Here is a 21863-nt window from a genome sequence, read left to right as displayed (position 1 = left end):
TCTTACATGTATGCAACCCCTTAATTAATACGGTAATTTTGCAAATGTATTTTACATTCAAAATTATAATACAGTGAAAATTGTTCGAAACCTTGCGCAATTTTGAAAATTTGAGTAAATATTATCAAATTCAATTGAGAAAACCTAAATTGAGATACAGTAAAAATCTAAACAATATTTCGTGTCGTTTAATATCTTTATCAAAATCATGAAAATTTGCATTGGAAATTGTATTACAGTGAAAATTCCATCGTTATCGAACCGACGATAACGATATAATTTTCGTTACCGTTATCGAATTGCAACTAGATTATCGATGACAGGCTTGGTATTTTTTTTTTAAATCAATGAAAGTCATAGATAAACAAATCAATCTAATCTAATCTTATCAGACCCTATCACAGCCAAGGGGATCCTGGAGAGTGCCTTAGGTTTGATGACGCCTAGCACTATTCTTGTCATTTATTAACATTTGTAGTGCGCCATTGCATTAGAATGCATGGAAACATCACAAGCGTTAAAGCGGCCAGGCCTACTGCGTAAAGCCGTATCGCAAAGATGACTCGTAATAGGGTCGTGGCGTTACATCGTGCTGCCATCTGGTTTTTTTAAGTGCAAGAGTGGAAAAGTGTTGAGTCATCGTCTAAAAATAGACGGCGTCCAATCTCGCTCAGCTAAACGAAGTCGATAAAGTAGTCGGTTTAGATGGAGAAAAAGTGGAAAAGGTGGTCTGAAAATAGCGACGCCATCCTCCTGTTGGGTTGAGTTTGAGCACTGAGTGTTCGAACAACACAATAGGAGGATGGCGTTGCTATTTTTAGACCACGTTTTCCACTTTTTCTCCATCTAAACCGACTACTTTATCGACTTCGTTTTGCTGGGCGAGATTGGACGCCGTCTTTTTACGACGATAACTTAACACTTTTCCACTCTTGCACTTAAAAAACCAGATGGCAGCACGATGTAACGCCACGCCTATTCTGAATCGACAGGGGAGGAAGAAGCGTGGGGACACACCACCATACGCTCCGAGATTTGGTTGTATTCGTTGGGAGCACCATGCTAAGAAGGTTTGGTACTCCGGGACCCTCTGGGATGGGACATTGTATTTCCACGAATGCCCTGGACAGGGCACTATTTGCCGTGGTTATAGCGCCACAATTCTATCTCTGTAACAGTATTCCTAATTCCAGTCCAGGCTCATCAAGTCGTCGTGGCCTAGTAATTAGCATTTTTGCTTACCAATCCAAAGGACGGGGGTTCGAACCCCGCCTCAATAATTATAACTTTTGACAGTGTTGCTAGATCTTGCATATTTACTCTCTTTCAATTGGATTTTCAGATAAACACATGTGTAAAAATTTAAAAATAAGGTCCCATTTAAAAAATGCATCATTTCAAATGATAATTTTATTTTTAAGAATCAGATATTTCTTCTAATGTTTTTTTAATGTTTTTTCTTCCTTTTTATCACAAATAAATACAGTGAAACCTCTTGTTACGCGGTGCGTTACGTTTTCCTATTTTTAAGATTTCTCTGGAACGACGCAACATTTTTGCAATCTTTTAAAAGCAATTTGTAGGTTTTGTTCAGATCTACAAGACGCTTTTTGATGCTTGCAAAAATATTGTAAGGTTTAAGAGAAATCTACGAAACAAAAAGCGTAACGCCACCGCGTAAAAAGAGGTTTCACTGTATAAATAACTTTTTGATTAAAAATTTAATTTGAAATCGTAAAGCTAAGGCAGAATAATGTAAAAGTAAATCTTCCCCTTCAGGAAACTCCTTTGAACTGTAACGGGGCCAGCTAGGGCGTCCAAATTTCCCGGGTTTTGTATTTCCCGGGAAACGGGAAAAATATTTTTGGAATCCCGGGAATTCCCGGGAAATTTTCGAAACAGTCATAAAATCTATGTTTTCATTATATTTGATATGTTTTTAAGCTTGAAATCATAGAAATAACTGAATCAAATTAATTGGTGATACTCTACACTGCAATATAAACAATGACGGCAGTTTTCTATAGCTTAAATGAAATTCATTTTTTTTGTTCATTGTTGTGCTTTGGATTTCAAATAAACTACAATGTGATTCTAATCAAATATGGCTTATATAAATATACATATCTTTTTTATAAGACATGGCCAGAGAAGCTTGAAAAATTTCTTTGAAAATATCTTCAAAAAAACAAGAGGCGACAACAAATAAATTGACACTAATCAATGTAAAATTTTAGATAAGTTTTGAATTTTATATTTTATATAACAAAAGATTACACAACAAGGGGTAAATATCGATTACTTTTTCAAAATGTCTGATGTACATAAGAAACTGTTGGCACATTGGTTGTTATGAAAAAGTAAATTATAAATACGACAAGTGCTGGAAAAAATAAGTTTTACAACAAGTTGCTTGCAACATTTTTTGCAATTTTGAATAAACGCTATTTGAATGGAATTTTTGCAAACATCCATGTGTTAAATAAATTCACCGCTAGAAAAAATACTTACTGATACTAGTTTTCAAAAGTTCAACTTGAAAAAAACTTTTACGAAAAAAAAAACATATTTTAAAAATTATCTTCAAGTAACTATCAACTAGGAAAACACAGGAATACAGTCATAATAGGTAAAGAGGAGATTTTAGAGTGATAAATTTGAAAACCGGTTTTCCGTGGAATTTTTGTTATGTTCCTGTTTGAACAAAAGTCATTCAAAATATCGTGCAAAAAAATGGCTTAATAGCTGATTAATGCTGATGTCTGTCGAATATAAAATATAATGCTTTGAAATTATTATCGATTATAAGGTATTCAATTGTTCATCTATTTCCACAACCAAATCTGAATTTCCAGACCAAAATTTGTTTTTTTTTTTAATTTCGGGAATTCCCGGGACAAATTACAAAAAAATCCCGGGATTCGGGAATTCCCGGTTTAGGAAAAATCCCGGGATTTTTGTCCCGGGAATTCCCGGGATGGACGCACTAGGGCCAGCATTTACAAAGCGAATTCATTGGCAGTCTATTACTTGACTTAAGTGAACATGTGTAATATTGCTGTAAACATTCCAACGATTGTCTTCCTACACAGCAAATAAAGTAGTAATCCAGCTGCGTGTAAAAGGCCTGGGTGTAAAATAAATTTTGCATTATTTTATTAAATTGTGTGTAATATTACACCCTGAAATATGTAGCTCATCAGTATGGGAGACCTACTTGACCGAAATGTCAAGCTTACAAATACGTTTATCCTATCCATTTTCATCGGTCTGATGGCCGAGCGGGCTTAGGCGCCAGTCCTTACTGTAGGTGCTGGGTTTGAGTCCCGTTGGTTGCAACTTTTTTTTGTGTTTACAAAAGTTGTACATGCAACCTGTAATATTAGGTGTCTTTTTTAACGAAGATGATGTGCATGCTTTTGCATGCGATTTTACCATCAGATTGTTTGCTGTGTAAGGTGACTTTTACTAATTGTAAAAAATGGACCGACTCCGTCACTATATCTTTGTTGTTAAAACTAAGTAGAACTAAGTTAAAACTGAGTAGAACCCTAGCCCAATCATTTCAACCAATCAATGGCAACAGCAAAAGACGCTAAATCGATTACTATCGAACCACTTCATCAGGCGTCATATTGCAATTTCGAAGCATGGTAGCAGTTTCCGAGCCTGCAAGCCACTTTAGAAAGAAAACTTGCTTGCAATTCTATGCTGCCCTCGCGGGGGTTAACTTTACTTTGATTACGTGGGTGCACTTCAAGCACACCGAGCCAGCAGCAGAGACATAACTGGCTCTGGCTGGGGTGAAACTAATGGAACTTTACGTAAAGCGTAACAAGCGTGGTAGACAATGCTCCATAAAAAAAAGAGAAGTTGTACAAAAGTTACTGTTCTGCAACTCTACCTTAGGCGTCGAACAACTGTTCCGCCCTTTGAACGACCACTTTTGGGCTCACCAGCTCAACCGTTTGGAAGGCGGTGAAAATTGCTCAAACTGCAAACATAAGTAGTACACAGCACCCAAAATTATGCCACTCTACGACGACGATGCTGACCTCCATCAGCACAGGGGGTGTGGGGAAAAGGTGCGTCGGTGCCGCCCAAGAACATGGAATCTCATTATGCTTTCGTGCAACCCTCCCCCGAAACGGAGGGGCAAGCAAACTGGCACAAGGTCAGCTGCTTGAGCATCGGGGCCAGCTACTAAAAGGTAAAGGTACTAAATTCATCCTTCGACACCGAGCAATGGTGCTGTTACTACACTGCTCTCTGTTTGTACTCTACCCTTCGCCAAGCGGTGAGTTATATGTAGTTAGTATAAATATTCGCTCTCCGGAGCACGCTCGACACTGGAGGTTCTACCTTCCAGGTAGTAATGGATTGTTTAGGGGGAATTGGCTAGTGCTAGGCGATGGGATACCCCCCCCCCCCCCAATACTTCATAATTCATGTTTAGTTGAAAGCAGTCGAACACCATGAACCAGAGTGGCCACTCAAATCTTATTTACAAATTAAAATAAATGGAATGTTTTGCCGAATAATTAGAGCAAATTTTGAAAATCTGTTAAACATTAAAGATAGGTATTCATAAACGATAAACTAGGCAAGAAACACAACTTAAACTAAAGAAATAGAAAATGTGTGAATGTTGTCTATTCAGCAAAAGAAAAACCGTCATTGGAATACCACTTCTATTTCCAGTAGATATTGAATACCCTTTAAATATCGTAGCATATAATCACACGGGCCTCGTGGCGCTGTGGTTAGCGGCTTCGGCTGCCGCTCCCTTAGTTGCTATGGGGCGCGGGTTCGATTCCCGCCTTATCCTCCTGGCCTTCTATCGGATGGGGAAGTAAAACGCCGGTCCATTTGCGTAAAAGAGGTTTTGGGTGATTCACCACACATAACCTTCGGACGCCTAGAAATGAGCAGAAACTTGCAACAGAGCCCACAAAAGACCCGGGGGTCGTTAAAGTGGGTTGCTTTGCTTTTTTTATAATCACAAATGACGTAACAAAGGTTATTTTGTAACTTTTTTCTTTCCTTAGATTTACTCGATTCTTCAAGCACCTGCAAACTCTGTTCCCAACTTTGAATTAATCAGCCGTGGAAAGGTACACAGAAAAAAATCAATTCTCGAAACCGTGAAGTTAGTTCACGATTATGAGAACCACGAAGGAATATATTCACGTTTATGGTGCAAATTGCACCATACTCATGAATAAATTCCTTCGTGGATCTCACATTCGTGAACTTAATTCACGATTATGGGAATTGATTTTTTTCTGTGTAGTCCACATCAGAACGAAGAATAGTGACTTCAGAAAAGTAATGCTTGAAAACGAAATAAATTAAATAAACAATTGACAACAATGGGTAAATTTACCTTTTTTCTCAAAGCTGTATGATCAATTAAGTGCAGTCCAGACGCGATTATCCGATGTGAAATTTATCCAAGGCCTTCGGATAAATTCTAGTCTGGACTATGTTTTGATTCTAAATGTTCAGTTAAGAGCAATTCTCTATCAAACCCGGAAATGGATTATATTTTTTGAACTGTCTCAAAATTGTTTGGGGCCAACCCTATGACCAATGAAGCCATTTTGTGTCATTGATTCACCGTTACAAGGCTCCATACAATTTTGGCAGCGTAAATGGTAAGAGAATATTCGAAAATCTGTATTTGTGCCATAGGGGAAATAGGCAAAAACATTTGCACCGAGATATGATTTTATGATTTTTTTTTTTTTTGAAAATAGAAATTTATCTTAAAATTACTTAATTTACGCTAAGTTGGATAAAGCTTTTCTCACATTGATATACCGTAATCTGGGGCGAATCGGGACTACAGTCTGAATAGGAACAGCAGTTTTAAGAGCACTTAAAACTTTTAAATTTGGAAATGGATGTATACATTTTGTTGGTCTGAGTCTGTTCTAACCCAAACCAACCATAAAATTCAATATATTGTGCTCCAACTTGGTTAAAACGGCTGTCCCAATTCGCCCCATGTGTCCTGATTGACCCCAGTTTACGGTAGTTATACTTTTCATTTTCATGGATATGATCTTCAATCTTTTGGGAGTGTTGGAAAGGTTTTCTGATTACCTATCTAACGATGAGTCGCACGATAGATCCGGACAATGTTTCCATTAAAATATCTGAGATCCAGCCTCATTAAGAAGTTCATTTCTCGAGTGATTTTAAAGCCTGAGAAAAGGCTAAAACTTTGATTATTTTGCATTGATTGTTAATGTTTTTTGACGTTTGTCTAATTTTTAACTGGGCTGCGGCCAAAAGCGAAAGCCAGTTACCGAACAAGTCAAAGAATCAAATCATAATTATTCGCTCTACAGCATTGCCTTGACGTTCTCGATTGCGAGATTCCTACTCGAAACTAGGTGTTCGAAGGCTTGATTGTTGAGGCAATTGCAAACCTCTTTTTACACCTTAGCTTCCATCCACCCCGGGATTCGAACTGACGACCTTTTGATTTTTACCAGCGACTCCACCGAGGCAGGACCCAGGGAGACGACTCCTACACCTGGACTGAGCTAACGACTTTACCTTTTTAGGTTAGTCCGGGACCAACATTTACTTTCCGTTCGACGGAAGGCGTGATCAGACAAATTTCGTCTCGAATAATGCCACCGGGACCGTCTGGGATCGAACCCAGGCCGACTGGGTAAGAGGCAATCACGCTTACCCTTACACCACGGTCCCGGTACTGTATTTTAAAAGATTTTTTCTATCAATGTTTCATTATTGAAAATGTAATCCAAATGATGGGCACGATTTGATACGCATTTTGCTGTTTTAAGTATATTGTATGGGTATCTATTTCAAAATATCTAGGATTCCAAATATTTTAGACATTTTAGAAGTGTGAGCAGTTCTCTACGCAATCGGTCTTTTTTATGAATTTTAATTTTTGTATTTTTTAATCTGGCTGAAACATTTTTGGAGTCTTCGATATGCCCAAAGATGCCATTTTGCATCATCAGTTTGTCCATATAATTTTCCATACAAATTTTAGAGCTGTCCATACAAAAATGATGTATGAAAATTCCAAAATCTGTGTGGTTTTTAAAGGAATTTTTTGATCGATTTGATGTCGGTAAGGGCAAAAAATCTTCGACAGAGTTATAAATTTTTGAATCAATACTATTTAAAAAAAAATCCAAATAACGGTCGCAATTTTTTTTTTTGCGAAAAAAAAACGAATTTCCACACACAAAAACATATTACCGTAATGACAAAAGTAACTTATTTTTGATTTAAAAAGTTGCTAAAATTAGCTCGAGGGAAAGTTTTTTCTTGTTTAAAAAATGAAAACTTTTCATGGTGAAGTTTTTGAAAATCTCCTTACTAATCGAATTAAAAGTCTTAACTTTTAATACGACTGTACAATTTCTTTCATTTTGATGTTCTCGTGTAACCGTGTACGACTAAGTTCCAAATGTAAACAAACACTTTGGTGGGTCTGGTGGTGCTGGTGATTCTAGGACGCAAAGCCAAGCCGACTGTGGCAGCAGCCAGGAATCGGACGCGGAAACCTTCGTGAACCAAACAGCAGCAGCGGAACGCCTTCGAAGGAGGATGGTGCGGGTACGGGACGAGGTCATGTGCTAAAAAAGGACACGGCGAGCTTCCTTCAGGAATTGCAGCTGTTCCACGACCGGAATGGGTAAGAAGGAAGCTTGGGTGTTTTGTGCGGTTTGTGATTGATTTTGTTTGTTTTTGTAGGATGGGAGGTAGGAATGTGGATTCGCACCGGTTGTATTCGGTGGTGGTGGCCCGGGATTGGTGATTGAAGGTCAATTCCCGCGAGGACTGGAACGAGATCATCGAGGAGATGACGCTGCCGAAGCGTTGCATGGACGAGATTGCGTTGAAGAAGATAAACATCCGGTTTTTGGCCAAGTACGAGAGGAGAAAGAGCCGACGAAGAGGAGGACGACGAGAAGCGGGATAATCGGAGGTGGCCAGAGCGGCTGTTGCACTCGGTGCCGGCGGTTTACAACACCGGTGAGCAATGAGAATGTGTGCAGTGGCTTGCGCAGCTCCATCCGAATGAACCTGGACAGCGTGCCGAAAAAATCTGTGTCATTCTCGAAGGAGGATGAAGTGCTCTAAATCGAATTCCGTTCCGAGGGCCTCATCAACCCAATGTTCCGGATGCGCTTCCAGAATCGGGAACTCCCCGTTCAGGCACTTCACTTTCCAGCCGGGAAACGTCGATCGCCCATGCCGAATCTACGGTCAACTTCTCCAAACCTGTTTTGATGAAGGACGGCAACGTGACCATCCTGTTATAATTTTGAACTTAACATTGATATACATTAGGCTGGTACAAATATTTTTAAAAGTTTTTGTCACCTCCCCCTTCAAAATTGGCCCGAAAAATGAGGGGGCAAAAAAAATATTTTTACAATAAACTTCAAAATTTCAATGAACATTCAAGTGCAACCAACTGAAATCAAATTAAAATACATTCTCCTGCGTTTAAAATCATTTTTAGCATGTTTGGGTTTATTAAAAATCTTAATATTTTTGAAAATTTTCGATGCAAAATCTTTTTTCGATACAATTTTTGTTTTTGTCAGATCTTAGATTTTTGAAACCTAATGATTGCAAAACAACTGAACTAGTGTAAAATGCATTTTAAAACACTTTTTCATTTAAATGTGAAGACTATGGCTTGTTATTTAAATTTTTATATTTTTAGTTTTTGCCCCCTTGACCTCGGCCAGGGCCGAGGGACAAAAACTTTTTTAAATATTTGCATCGGCCTTATGAAATGAAAACAATGAGAATCAAAAAAGGTATAGAACATTAAACATTAGACACTACAAGAGCAGCACACACACGTGTCGAAAGTGAGCGGCGGACGCGAAGGCGACGACGCCGCCGACGATGATCAGAACCTTCCCTGGTGGCGGTGCGAAGAAGACGTAGACCGTGACCCAGTTGTGCCGGGCGGCGGCGGCGGCGTCGAGGTTGCCGCGTGAAGATCGTTCTTGATAGTGGCGGGGGAAGCGTTTTTGTTGTTTGTTTCTTTTTTGGGGCAAGATAAACAAAACAAGGGAGGAGGGAGGTATTTCAATGTCAACGTCAATGTAGTAAAAAATTATTGGAAATAACCTTCCGGCAACTTCCTTGTGATTCTCGTATCACGAAACGGCTTCCATGGTGTCGATCCAAATCCCAAAATAAAATTCCCTGACTTTTCCCTGACCTCTCCAGACCACCATTTTTTTTATTTTCAATTTTTTACTAACATAATGTTTGGAGCGTTTTTATGGTTTCATGCATTTTCCTTTTTGAATATTGGAAATTTAAGATATTGAAAAAATTCTATGCCTTTTTTATTTTTTTTCTAATCGAAAATCCAAAATGAGTAACCATAAACTTGTCCTATGTTTTTTTATCTGGTGATGCCATTTTAAATGTTGCCCTTCACCAAAAATTCCAGAGTTTTTTTTTTTTTTTTTGAATGGGTCCTATAAACATATGAAACACAATAGCTTACAGGACCTTTAAAAAACTCTAAAAATAGTTAATAATTACAACTGTTGCAAATTTCAAATTGCGATTTGTTAGTTTCATTTCATTTCCAAATAAAAAATTAAAGTTAAATGTTTTCAAAAAAAAAACAATTGAAAATTTTAATTAAGTAAGAAGTCATGTTTAATTTTAAAATTGTTGCCTTTTGCGGAATTTTCAAACGAATTAGGCCGATGCCATGTTTGATTGCGTCTTTATAAAAAAAAATAAAGGTTTTGGGACAAAAACTTGAAAAAAATATATAATTTTGTAGAATCTTAAGAAAGATTAAAACAAAACTGAAAAACTAAGAAAAATATACAATTAAATATAAATTATTCAAGTACATGTTTACGATTTTAAAAAAGATCTAGGTATTTTTCAACAATGATTGTATTTAAAGTAAACAGTTTTCTGGATATTTGAAGAAAACATCTTCTTATAAAATTTTACAAAGAAAAAATATTTTTGCTATAAAATTAAAAAAAAATGGTTTCTAGGGGAAATTCTCGTATGTTTGGCAGGTTAAGCACTCGTTCCTAACTCCATCCAATTTGCTGATTTTCACTATTTAAACAATTAATTTTGCAAAACTTGTAACCTATCGCTTGTACGTAGTACAATCTCTGGTCACAATGCTTCGCATCATCCTGTCAAACTGAACCGTAGGGACAAGTTAGGATATTGTAATCAACCATTACACTTAAACAACATACAAAACATGGTATCCCTATTCCTAAAACGGTTAGCACGACTCACATCTCTTTGAGAAATTTTCGAAATACGCAAGAACAAAGACTTAAAATTAATAAAAGGGACTTCGTCATTTTGAATCGTCCTCATTTGCCGCTACCGACCAGAGTCCGTTACACATACTCTGGTCAAACGAACAAATTGTGAACGTTTTGTAATTTAAAGTGCTGTGAATATCTGTTATTTGTACCCAGCATTCCTGTAGCCGGCGAAATGGTAAAATTAGTTCTTGTATTTTATTGAGTCGTGTCTAATTAGTGTCTTAATTGTTAATTGTAGTGTCAGGGAGTTGGTCCCAACCCGCACCATCCAAACTAACCGTCAAGGACCGCGCTCTACGTCAAAAGTGGTCGTTTGGTTGGTGGTGCAAGGAGGTAACAAAAATGTGGTAAATATCCAAAATCAAAACGTTAAAGCTAGAACAAGTTATTAGAGATGAACTCCTTTCTCAGAACCTACAAGTTGGCAGAGCGCGCCAACCCGAGAATCTGTTAGAGCGCAATGGCGGAGGCCATCCGGTGAGTTCATTGTTAACACTGTTACACAAAGCACAAGTACTAAAACAAGCCTTAAACACTGTACAGGTTTTTATCCAAGACAAAGACACAAAACCAAAGACACCAAAACCGTTGCTGCGCCAGGCCTGGCCGGAGGAAGATCCTCCGACTTGACTCGACCACCGCGGGATACACTAGAACACACGAACACACACACACATGGTTAGGTTAGTTTTAAATCGACGTAAAATCAATAAATTAGGACAACTTAAAACGCAATAAACATGACTTTTCCCATAACCCAAAGCGACGATCTTTTGTGATTCTTTTTGCCAGGACAGTGCGATTTGCTGAATCGAACCAGGATTGTGAAAGGGTAGGTACAATTCTCCTTCCCCACGTCAAATGTGAGCAGTTGTAGATCTTTACATCTCTCTCTCATCTCCATGAGTCTCAAGTTCTGGTTTTTATTTAATTTTTAATTAATGAACAAGTGGTGGTAATTGCCCCCTAGTTCGTTATTACAAACTTTTGATAGAAACTTGCTTGCTCACTTCTCATTGAGTTATTTATCACTCGATTTCAGTTGAAAACGCTTTTAATTAGCTTTAATTGAATGTCAAAGTTCTGACCTGCCAACATTAGAGGCACGCTGAAATTAGATGCCGTTTCCCCTACCTTGACCAGAGCCTACAGACGATCATTCACATTTGTTTTCATTTTATAAAAATAAAAACAAAATACAACCTCCTCGAGCATTTTAGATAGTCATTATTTATCAAACAAAGATATTTGGGTGAATCTTGAAACGCTGAAAATGTATTGTTTCTATGATTAGGTAAACTAGAGGAAAAAGCCAAAACAAACATTTTCATTTTCAACATTTAGAAATTTAGATCTAAAAACTAAATGAAATCTTTAAAAAAAATTAAAACTTGTAATAAATTCTCGAGCTTGATGTTTTAAATTTAAGATACAGTTCATAATCGATGATCTTACCAAAGCGTCACTTAGAAAAATCGAAGCGAATTTTGCTACATCTTCTTCTCAAAATTTTTCTAACCGAAAAAAAACTCCAAAATCACTTCAAATTTTATCAGGTTTTCTGTAATCTCAGATGGTAACAAAAATGGCAGCATTCAAGAACCTAGGAATTTAAGAATTTAAGAATTTAAGAATTTAAGAATTTGAGAATTTAAGAATTTAAGAATTTAAGAATTTAAGAATTTAAGAATTTAAGAATTTAAGAATTTAAGAATTTAAGAATTTGAGAATTTAAGAATTTAAGAATTTAAGAATTTAAGAATTTAAGAATTTAAGAATTTAAGAATTTAAGAATTTAAGAATTTAAGAATTTAAGAATTTAAGAATTTAAGAATTTAAGAGTTTAAGAATTTTAAAATAATATTTTTTTGTTCTCTTGATTGTTTTTATTTGATTTTTTATTTCTGAATATTGATATCTTTGATTTTTGTTTTTAGATTTTTTTAATTTTGATTTAAAAATTTCCGATCTTTTAATTTCTTTTTTATTATGATTTTTTTTTTTGGGTTTTTTAATACTATTTTTCCTAATTTTATTTCCTAATTTCTGAATAATCCAGTTTTGAATGTTGGAGCTGTAATTTTTGAATGTTTGGATTTTTTTTTCTTCAAGAATGTTCAAAGTTAAAACAAATATTTCTACTGGTTGAAGCTTCTGTTACGTCCAATCAAGCTCATATTTGGGATAGAAGCACAGTAAACCCACTGGAACATGCCCAATAATAATTTTTGTTACATCCAAATGTCGGTATCTTCAAGAATAGTTTGAAATATGATAAAGATTCACAAGATTAAAATTGAATGTATTCAGTATAAAAGAACAATAAATGAGGATAAAAAACATTGCTCAAAACTTTAAAGAAATTAAATATTCAGAGTCAGTATGTTTAAAAATGAGTTGAGTGTAGTACGTAACAACCCTGTTTATTCCATGAATTGTTGTTTTATTTCTTTAATTCTTGAATTTAATTCTTAAATTTTTAATTCCATTTCACCATCACTATTTTGCTTACATTTTAAATTACATAAAATTAGACTACTTTGGATCATTTCTAAATCATAATTCAGTTTGATTTTGAGAAAAATAAAAATTTAGATAACGAATACTAAAGTGAAATTTTGGAAAATTTTCTAACCTCACATTTTTTTAGAATTTTAGAATAAGAATTTTAAAAATTAGGAAATCAACAATTCCAAAATATCAGAATTTAAAATTTTTTAAAAATTAGAAGCTTTATGCTTTAGAATTTTAGATTTTTTTTTAATTTTCAATTGTTCAAATTTTCTAACTTTTGATTTTTTAAATCATTCAATTTTTCTGACAAAATGTATGATTTTCTCTATGGTCCCTATATGCTAAGCGACCAATTTTAGAACAAATCTCTGAGGATGGTGGGGCAACTGCTTCATATTGCCCCACCCTGTGTGCGCTAGTAATTTGTAATTTTCAGTTGAACGGAAATCTAATTTATTTGATTTTTAAACCTAAACATATTGCAAACAACCTACGCGCTTTTCATCGTGACCCTTTTCTTAAGCATTTTTTATATGGAGTTTTGCGTTCCTTCCGGACTGACAAAAAATTAAACATTATCAATGTTGCAAAGTTTGGCCTGGAAGACATTCAATTACATCATCAAGGGCGAAATAAAATTTTGTAGTAATATTTTTAAGATCATCAAAATTCCCTGATCCAGCTTGAAATTCCCTGACTTTCCCTGACTTTTCCAGGTCAAATAAAATTCCCTGACAATTCCAGGTTTTCCCTGACTTTTCCAGAAATCGACACCATGTTCACCATATAGAACAGAATCAAAAAGTATTACTTTCAATACCTACTATGTACCAATAATTGGAGATTCGACTATGTCAAATCAAGTAGGGTAGTTTGGGGTAATTTGGACAATCCAAGGAATCAGTTCTGCAACAGGCTATAAATACATTTTAATGCAATGTGGATGACACTTGAAGATATAGGAGATCTTAATCGGTGAAAAATATAATTCATTTCAATAAAAATGTCGATTAAACACCCCTTTAGCGCAAAAATCGTAAGTGTCAAAATTACCTCAAATTGGGGCAATTTGAACATACACTGTGGAGTAATTTGAACAACTTTTGAAGGGTGATTCGTACACCCAGAACTGGACATCGGCATACGAGAGGATAAAGAGCACGATTCGGTAGTAAAATGATACTGTGTGCGGACTGAGAGGATAAATCCCGAAATTACCGAGAGTACTTTACTCATGGGTTCATCTTCAAAAAAAGTTCATCTATCAAAAAAAAGTACCGGTACCGAGACTCGAACCCAAGACCATCGGCATATTGAACCATGCCTTTGCCGTATGAGCCACCATGGTTCGGTGACTAAGTGGCGGTCATTTGTCCATATAAGCCACTCAATAGGATGAACTGTTCGAATGAACGAATGAACACGCGAGAGGACTATACTCTCGCAAAATAGCACTTTCCTCACGTTTCTTTTCGTGAGGACTATCCCCTCGTTCTCCAACTTTGGGTGTAACTTTTGATAGGCTTGTCTTCAATCTTTTGGGCTTGTTGGAAAGGTCTTTTGATTACCTATCCAACGATGGGTCGCATGATAGATCCGGACAACGTTTTCATCAAAATATTTTAGATCCGGCCTCAAAAAAGTTTATAGATAACACTTAAGTGCTCATAACTTTTGATGGGGTTGTCAGATCTTCAATCTTTTGGAAGCGTTAGAAAGGTCTTTCAAATATATATAGCATGACGGGTTCTCTCACAAAACCACCCTTTTTTACAATATTTCAAACTCTAGCCAAATCGTTTTTTAGCATAACTTTTGAAGTACTTTTCCAAACTTCATAATATTAACTAGGGTCATGTAGGATCCCAAGACGGATCGTATGAGACCAAAACGGTCCAAACCGGTTCAGCCCGTCCGGAGATAATCGTGTGCATATTTTTCGGTGCACGGACTCACATCCAGACACACGCACAAACATTTGTTCAGAATTTGATTCTGAGTCGATAGGTATACGTGAAGGTGGGTCTACGAGGTCGAATAACGAAGTTCATTTTTCGAGTGATTTTATAGCCTTTCCTCATTGAGGTGAGGAAGGCAAAAAGTTCATCTATAAAAAAAAAGTACCGGTACCGAGACTCGAACCCAAGACCTTCGGCATATTGAACCATGCCTTTGCCGTATGGGCCACCATGGTTCGGTGACTAAGTGGCGTCACTCAATAATATAAGCCACTCAATAGGATGAACTGTTCCAATGAACGAATGAACACGCGAGAGGACTATACCCTCGCAAAATAGCACTTTCCTCACGTTTCTGTTCGTGAGGACTATCCCCTCGTTCTTTAACTTTGGGTGTAGTGGTTCGCAAAACGGCCTCAATTTTGAACTGTCAAAGTGGAACCAATATACTGTTCGCCAAAAGAAGAGAGTATTGTTATCGATCATTAAAAATTGTTTTTTTTGCATGAATGAAAAATGTGTGGTTTTAGAAATCTTAAGAAAGTTGAAGGCGAGATCGTGATTTTTTTATAATTACGAATGGATGTTTTTTATGGAGTCCATGCGGTTGTATCCATCCAGAAGCTGTCTTTATTGTATGATTCCGTTTGAAAACCTGGTTTATTGAAAATCCATTCTGTTTGTTGGATCAGCTTCGCAAGAATTAGCCATGTTTTTTCGCTGGATCATGAAGAGCTGCAGGATTTCATAATCAGACAAGGAATTTATTTGCGACATCGTAGAATAACACTCTCGCCGCAGTTCTCGTCGATCGAAACGCGACAATTTTCCAGTAAAAAATGTCAAAAACTTGAAAAATAAAACACATACTACTGATTATAAAACAGTTAATTTACCAGTAAGAAAAAGTCATGCTTGTGCTTGAACATCCTCCTACTTTGTAGACGTCACAAAGTGAGATCATTCTAAAATCACTTTACGCATTCTCTCTATTCATCACCCAGGTTAAGCTTGAGTAAACTCAACTCCCGGTGGTTGGTCACTTTTTCATTTGACACTTTTTTAGTTTGTACCCCGTTGGTTGGTCAAAGTCAAACTAAAAAGTGACGAACTGTCACTTTTTACACGGCGCTCACGCACACTATCAAAACAAACGTTTGGTAATGTGTGTAAACTCCGTGTAAAAGGAGTGTCAAACTAAAAAGTGACCCCGTTCGTTTGACAACCTGCAGCCTGCAATCTTGCATGCAATCTTGTTTAGTTCTGAAATTCACTTGCATTCATCAGTTGTCCGATTCTTGGATTCAAGTATAACAGTCTAAGTCTTCCTCAAGCTACCAATGCTCCACGGTAAAGTGGAAAGCATTTTACTTGCCAATCCAAAGGACAGGGGACCGAACCCCGCCGTGAGCTTCATTTTTTTTTTCATTTATTCCAAAATTCAATGAGTCCAGAACTTTCTCGTTAGGAGCAGATGGGTATCGAACCCAGGACTTATAAAGCGAACATCGTAACCGTTCAGCCACGGTCGCTCCCCACGTACGTCGCTTTTTGATGTTCCAAGAAAAACTCGGTTTAATGTTTGACCTTGAATAAACAAAAAACTAGAGCACGCATTGTAAACAATAACAAACACGTTTTCTTTGGCTTACCATTCTGTGCATTGCCCCGAAGTTTGGTTGAATTTGGTTGCCGGAGTCCCGAGTTATAATTGAAAATGTTTACGTTTGTCGATGTTGTACGTGCGGCAAACGCGTTCTGACCTGAAATCCCTTTGGCCAGTTGTCGCACTTCCATCAATTTTCAGGCTGTGTCAAGATAGCATGACAAGATTGGAACTTCTTTCATATGAAAAGTGACAAAAAATTTCGGAGCTTTTTTGGTTTTGATTGAATATCTCAGGATTGAAATCGAATTTTGGAGATCTGTGAAGGTCAAAAGATGAGGCATTGTGGGCTGCACAAAATGCCGATACAAATCCTTATCACACGAAAGAAATACGCGAAAAGGGTCGAAATCCGTAGGGAAGAGTTAGGAGACTTCTAAAAAGATTTTTTTTAAAGAAAACATGTTTGGATTGAGTTACACAGATAGAATGCTGCAAAAAAAAACTCCACAAGATCGTTATTCTGTGCTTTTATATGTATAGAAAACATTTGAAATTCATTCAAAATATTAATATTGATGCATAGTGGTTTGATAAACAATACAATTACAAAACTCATACGCACTTGATGTTGAATTAACCGTCCTACTATCTTTACAATCAAGTGCAAATTACCTTCAGGGAGACTTAATCCCTGCGTATTAACAGTTACTGAAACCAGCCTTAAGTTCAATTGAGTGGTTTAGTTTGACATTCTGCAGTTTGGACTATTTTCCAAATGTTTTGTAAACACAAATGATCAGCTTTTGTAAACATGCTCAATTTTGATCTAAATGTGAATATCTGAATATATATTTCATTCAAAACCTTTTGTTTTTTAAACGCAACCGTACAGGTTTTATGTTAAATTGCTGAAACATACATACAAACTATAGTTTTGGTGAAAAAGAAGCTTGTTGATTTCTTCAAAATGTGGAAGAAGATTCAAGTTAATTCTCAAGCTTTTGTTAACAATTAAACATTATTCAAAATGTAAAAATAGGTGCAACGAGTTTAGTTAAGCAGTAACGTGGTGCCTCTATGTTTGCAAAAATATTTCCGGCTGTCGTAATGCGGTTGAACCCTTTTCAAATGATCTAAAGTTGAAAATATGCAAGAAAATATTATTTTCGTAGCAAGAATCAGTTAGTTGAAATGAAATAGATCCGCCTCGAAAGCGGTAGATCGGGGTTCAAATGCAAACTCGGTGATCTTCTCCTTTCTGGATACTTTTCATGGATAAAAAAAAAAAAAACATTTTTTTTTTATCCTTTTGATTTACTGTAAAGTTACTTAAAAATTACTGATTCAAAGTCCTATCGAGCTATTAAATCTGCAACTTACTGTACAGTTGTTGTAAAGTTTACCATGGTAGTTCAGAAAGATTATTTTCACGTTGTACGCAGACACTCACTCTTGTATTTTTTGATAAAAACTTCAGGCTGACTTTGTAAGTCTAGGATTACAAAAGTACTATTAATTAATAAGATAGTTATATTTAAATTTGTGTATGTGAACGGTTATCCTTCCGCAGCAATCAAATCCTACTTACGAAAAATTATAATAAGTCGTCTTAAATAAAATCCGTATTGGAAACAAACCTAAAAAGAAAGAAAAAAACCAAAGATTTGCATAAAACGACCAAAAACAACATGAAAAATTTGCACAAAAGCCAAGTCCAAGCTACCCAAAATCTCCCTCCGCATAAATTACATCCTGTTGGGTGGGTGGACATCGATTGTCCCTCCCCCTCCTTCCATTGAAGGAAGAACAATGACCGCCCCAAATCTTTGAACAGACTCCACTTTCTACTGGGGTCTCATCAACAATAAATAAACCTCAAAATTTGCACAACGTAACACTAACATCCCAACGCACTCACCTGGATAAACGCTGCGGTCGGCACCGTGTCCACAAGTTCCAGACAGGGCTTCACCCCTCGGCAGTCAGACCGGAAAAGCTTCCAAAATTTCACTCAATATTTTCCTCCGCAAAAAAAATCGTACCAGACACTGCCCCCTCTTCCTACTCCCCGCACTCAGCCCACAAACTTGTGAAGGTAATTTGCGAAAAAAAAGGGCACACACAAAGCACTGAATTCGCGACACCAGAAACTTTCACTCGAGCCGGAAGTCCGCGCGGACGATGGCTACCGCTGGAACCGGGGCCGTTGCGCACTGATTTCACCCCAAAATCCGGATTCGAAAACGCAGGCAGCGGCGGCGGCGAAAGAAAAGCCCCCGAAAGTTGACCGAAAATTCAGAACCCCAAATTTTCCACCAATCATTCAGAACTGTCAGAGGCTGCCGGCAGGGTCGAACTCAGGTTGGAATGTCAATTGGCAGCGGGTCGTGAACCCCGGTTCTGAAAATCCTAAGAGGTGAAAATCAAGCAAATTTGGCACAGTGCGAAAATGAAAAAAAAATGTCTAAAACATTAAACATTTTTAAAAAATATAAAAAATATAAAAAAAATCCTTTAAGTTATTGGATTTCCAATGCTCCTAAGATTTTGTTTAATTAGAACGAAGCCTATACTACAAAACAAAAAAAACTGAAAATTTAATAAAGGCAAATCAAACAATGAAAAAAATACGTAAAACTAGTTATGAGGCTTTCTAGTCAGAAATATACCAACACATTCAAAGTATGTTTAAATACATGACAGCAGGACGTTTGTTTGCATAAAATTTCCTATCGAGCTATCGCAACATGGAGTCATACTTTCTGTGCAGTTGCTGTGAAGCTAACTAAGGGTTTTCAGAAAGTTTAACTCCATGTTGCACGGACACACTCTCACTTTTAATTTCTGGAGCTCTTTCTAGCAAAACTTATTTGTCAGGCTGACCACCCGATATGTCAGCCAACATACTTCCCAGGGCTGTGACAGCTCGAGCTCGATCATTGTTTACATCAGGGCACTGTGACGAGAAGTTCGTCGTTTTGAGTTAAATTATACTGGGCCTAGAAAGCCTTATTGAGCGGTACTGTACTGAGAGTACTGGTAGATATTTAGCATCAGATTGATTTGCTTGTGTTCGAAACTTGCGGTTGCGTCTGCGATCCTGCGAGTTTCCTGTTGTAGATCAGACTTTACTCCTGGCGATGTTTGTGGGTTGATCTGTGGCCACACACAAAGAAAAAATACTCTAAATTTAAAAAGATCGTTCGTTGGTTTAAAAGTTCGCGTTGGTGAATATTCGTAGAAAGTTCAAACATTTTATTTTAAAAGTTGGAAAGTTTTTGATACTACCATGCATTTATGGAACAAAATCGTTGTATCGGTAAAAGTTTTTCACTTTTAATATAAGAAGAAACTTTTTTATGGCAAGAATAAATAACATTTAACATTACAATGATGTGTTTCGAAAAATACGATGGAATTTATTTCAATTTTTTAATATTAAACAGCATGTTTTCGATGTTTTTTTTTGTATTTAACGCATCTGCTTATGGTTGGCCAACTTCCGCGTCCAAGCTGTACCGATTCTTACGGAACGCCACCGGTCACGTTTGAAGACCTCAGGCTGAGCAAGTTGCGGATGGACGTTTCGTTGGGCAGCAACATTCATTTTGGAGCGCGACAGCGATGTAGAGAACCGGGTGGTCTCGTTGCCGGCCTTCATCAAGACAGGCTTGGGGAAGTTGGCCATTGGCTGTTGATTCGAGAAGGGAAGTCGACGTTTTCCGGCTGGGGAGTGAAGCGCCTGTAGTTTCCTGTTATGGAAGCGCATCCGGCACTTGATGCTGATGGAAGAGGCCCTTGGAACCGGAATCGTTTTGCAACACTTCGTCCTCATTGGAGAATGATACAGATTTTGCCAGTTCGTCGTCCAAGTAAATTCGGCTGCGCCGTCGCGAGTCGAGCGTTTGCGGACGAGGAGTTGCTGAAAAAGTTTGGAAGTAAGTGAAGTTGGCTAGACACTGAACGCTCACCGACTTTCTCAATACTCACCGGTAACTTCTTCGGAATTCTGGTCGTTGATCAGGTTCGTCGGATTTTATTCCAAGTTCTGGAAGTAATCCAAGTACGACAGCTCTGTGATATCCTGAAGCTTAAAAGTAAAACACAATGTTGCGGTTTGCAATGCACCGCTTTATTCAACCATCTTCGTACACTGACTGGCTCTCTCGAGCGCTCACACGCTTAATCGTGTTTACCTAAACTCAACACTAATTTAGCCATCACACGGCTAATCTAGAATGCCACATCCTCCCCTTCGATAATTTACGAATGAATGATAACTTAAAAACTATCACTTGTATTTTAACTCTTAAATCTAAGTCTTCGCTGAATTGTATCGTAGAAATGAGAACACAGCGTTCGGTCCCTCCGGTAGTAATCATTAGTCTGTTGAATTCCAAAACGGTAGCTCCTTCTGTTCTTCCCTCTTCCTCTGCTACCGCTGAAAAAAAAAGAAAAGACAAACGAGAAAAAAAACAGAGAAAAACCACCCACAACAAATTCATAATATTAACCGAACCGTGGTCTTAATCAAATTCAGCAACTTATACCATAAGGTACAAAGCATATTTCACAATTTTCCTATAATCTTCGGAAATGCAAATCCCTTATCCTAGTTTGCCTGTTTTTCCTTATTCCTTGTTTAATAACTTTTTTCTAGTGCTATCTTTAACATCCCTTACAAATAATAACTATCCTATGTAAAATTCTAATCATCATCTGAAGTCGACTGGAAGGTAACGCATCATCACGACCTAAACCTTATCAAGACACCTTTGGGAAGGCGACTTATCGTATGTCATCATTAGTTGAGTATAAATTGAATTGAATCCGCGTTGCAAATGCCTTGTTTTCCTTGTGGAAACTAGGAACTATCGTTTGAATTTTCAAATTGACAATTTAATCCAGGTACAAGTAAGATGATGTCTAAATTCCTACATTACACAAATTTCATCAGCTCATAAGCATTAACTTGGCGTTCTCTATTGCGAGATTCCTACTCAAAACCAAATGTCCGAAGGTTTGATTGTTGAGGCAATTGCAATCCTCTTTTTATACCTGTTCTCCCATCCATCGGAGTTCAAACTGACTACCTTTGGATTGTTAGTCAAACTGCTTAGCAGCGACTCTACCGAGACAGGACAAATCTCGGGACAAATTGCTATTTATCTTCCACTATCTCCTGCTTCTACCCGACCAATAACAAAACTCTTCTTTATTGAGGTTTTGCAGCGCGACTGCGTTTCAATGTAGGTGGCGCCAAAACGAGGTTACTTGCCTAAAATCGTATGCCTTTCTGCCGGATTAAAGAAACAAAATCGATTATTTCTCATGATTCCCTGCATCAATCTTAATGAAGCTGGTTGCAAAAGACGAGATTTTGAAAAAATGAACATCAATTTTTGAGCGCGCAAAAATTTGTGAACTTTTTCTTAAAAAAAA

General features: G+C 37.1%; 1 protein-coding gene across 2 annotated transcripts in view; it reads right to left on the bottom strand.

Moving 5' to 3' along the window:
* LOC6037368 (protein roadkill) overlaps positions 1-18761 on the bottom strand; it is a 181800-nt gene extending 163039 nt beyond the window's left edge. For both annotated transcript variants that reach the window (XM_038248995.1, XM_038248996.1), the window contains exon 1: positions 18340-18761. The gene's annotated coding sequence lies outside the window, so the exon portion shown is untranslated. The remainder of the gene's footprint in view (positions 1-18339) is intronic.
* Between the last annotated feature and the right edge of the window lie 3102 nt (positions 18762-21863).

This window comes from Culex quinquefasciatus, chromosome 1 (genome assembly GCF_015732765.1).
Source record: "Culex quinquefasciatus strain JHB chromosome 1, VPISU_Cqui_1.0_pri_paternal, whole genome shotgun sequence".
Taxonomy (NCBI): domain Eukaryota; kingdom Metazoa; phylum Arthropoda; class Insecta; order Diptera; family Culicidae; genus Culex; species Culex quinquefasciatus.
This window is presented reverse-complemented; position numbering and strand designations above follow the sequence as displayed.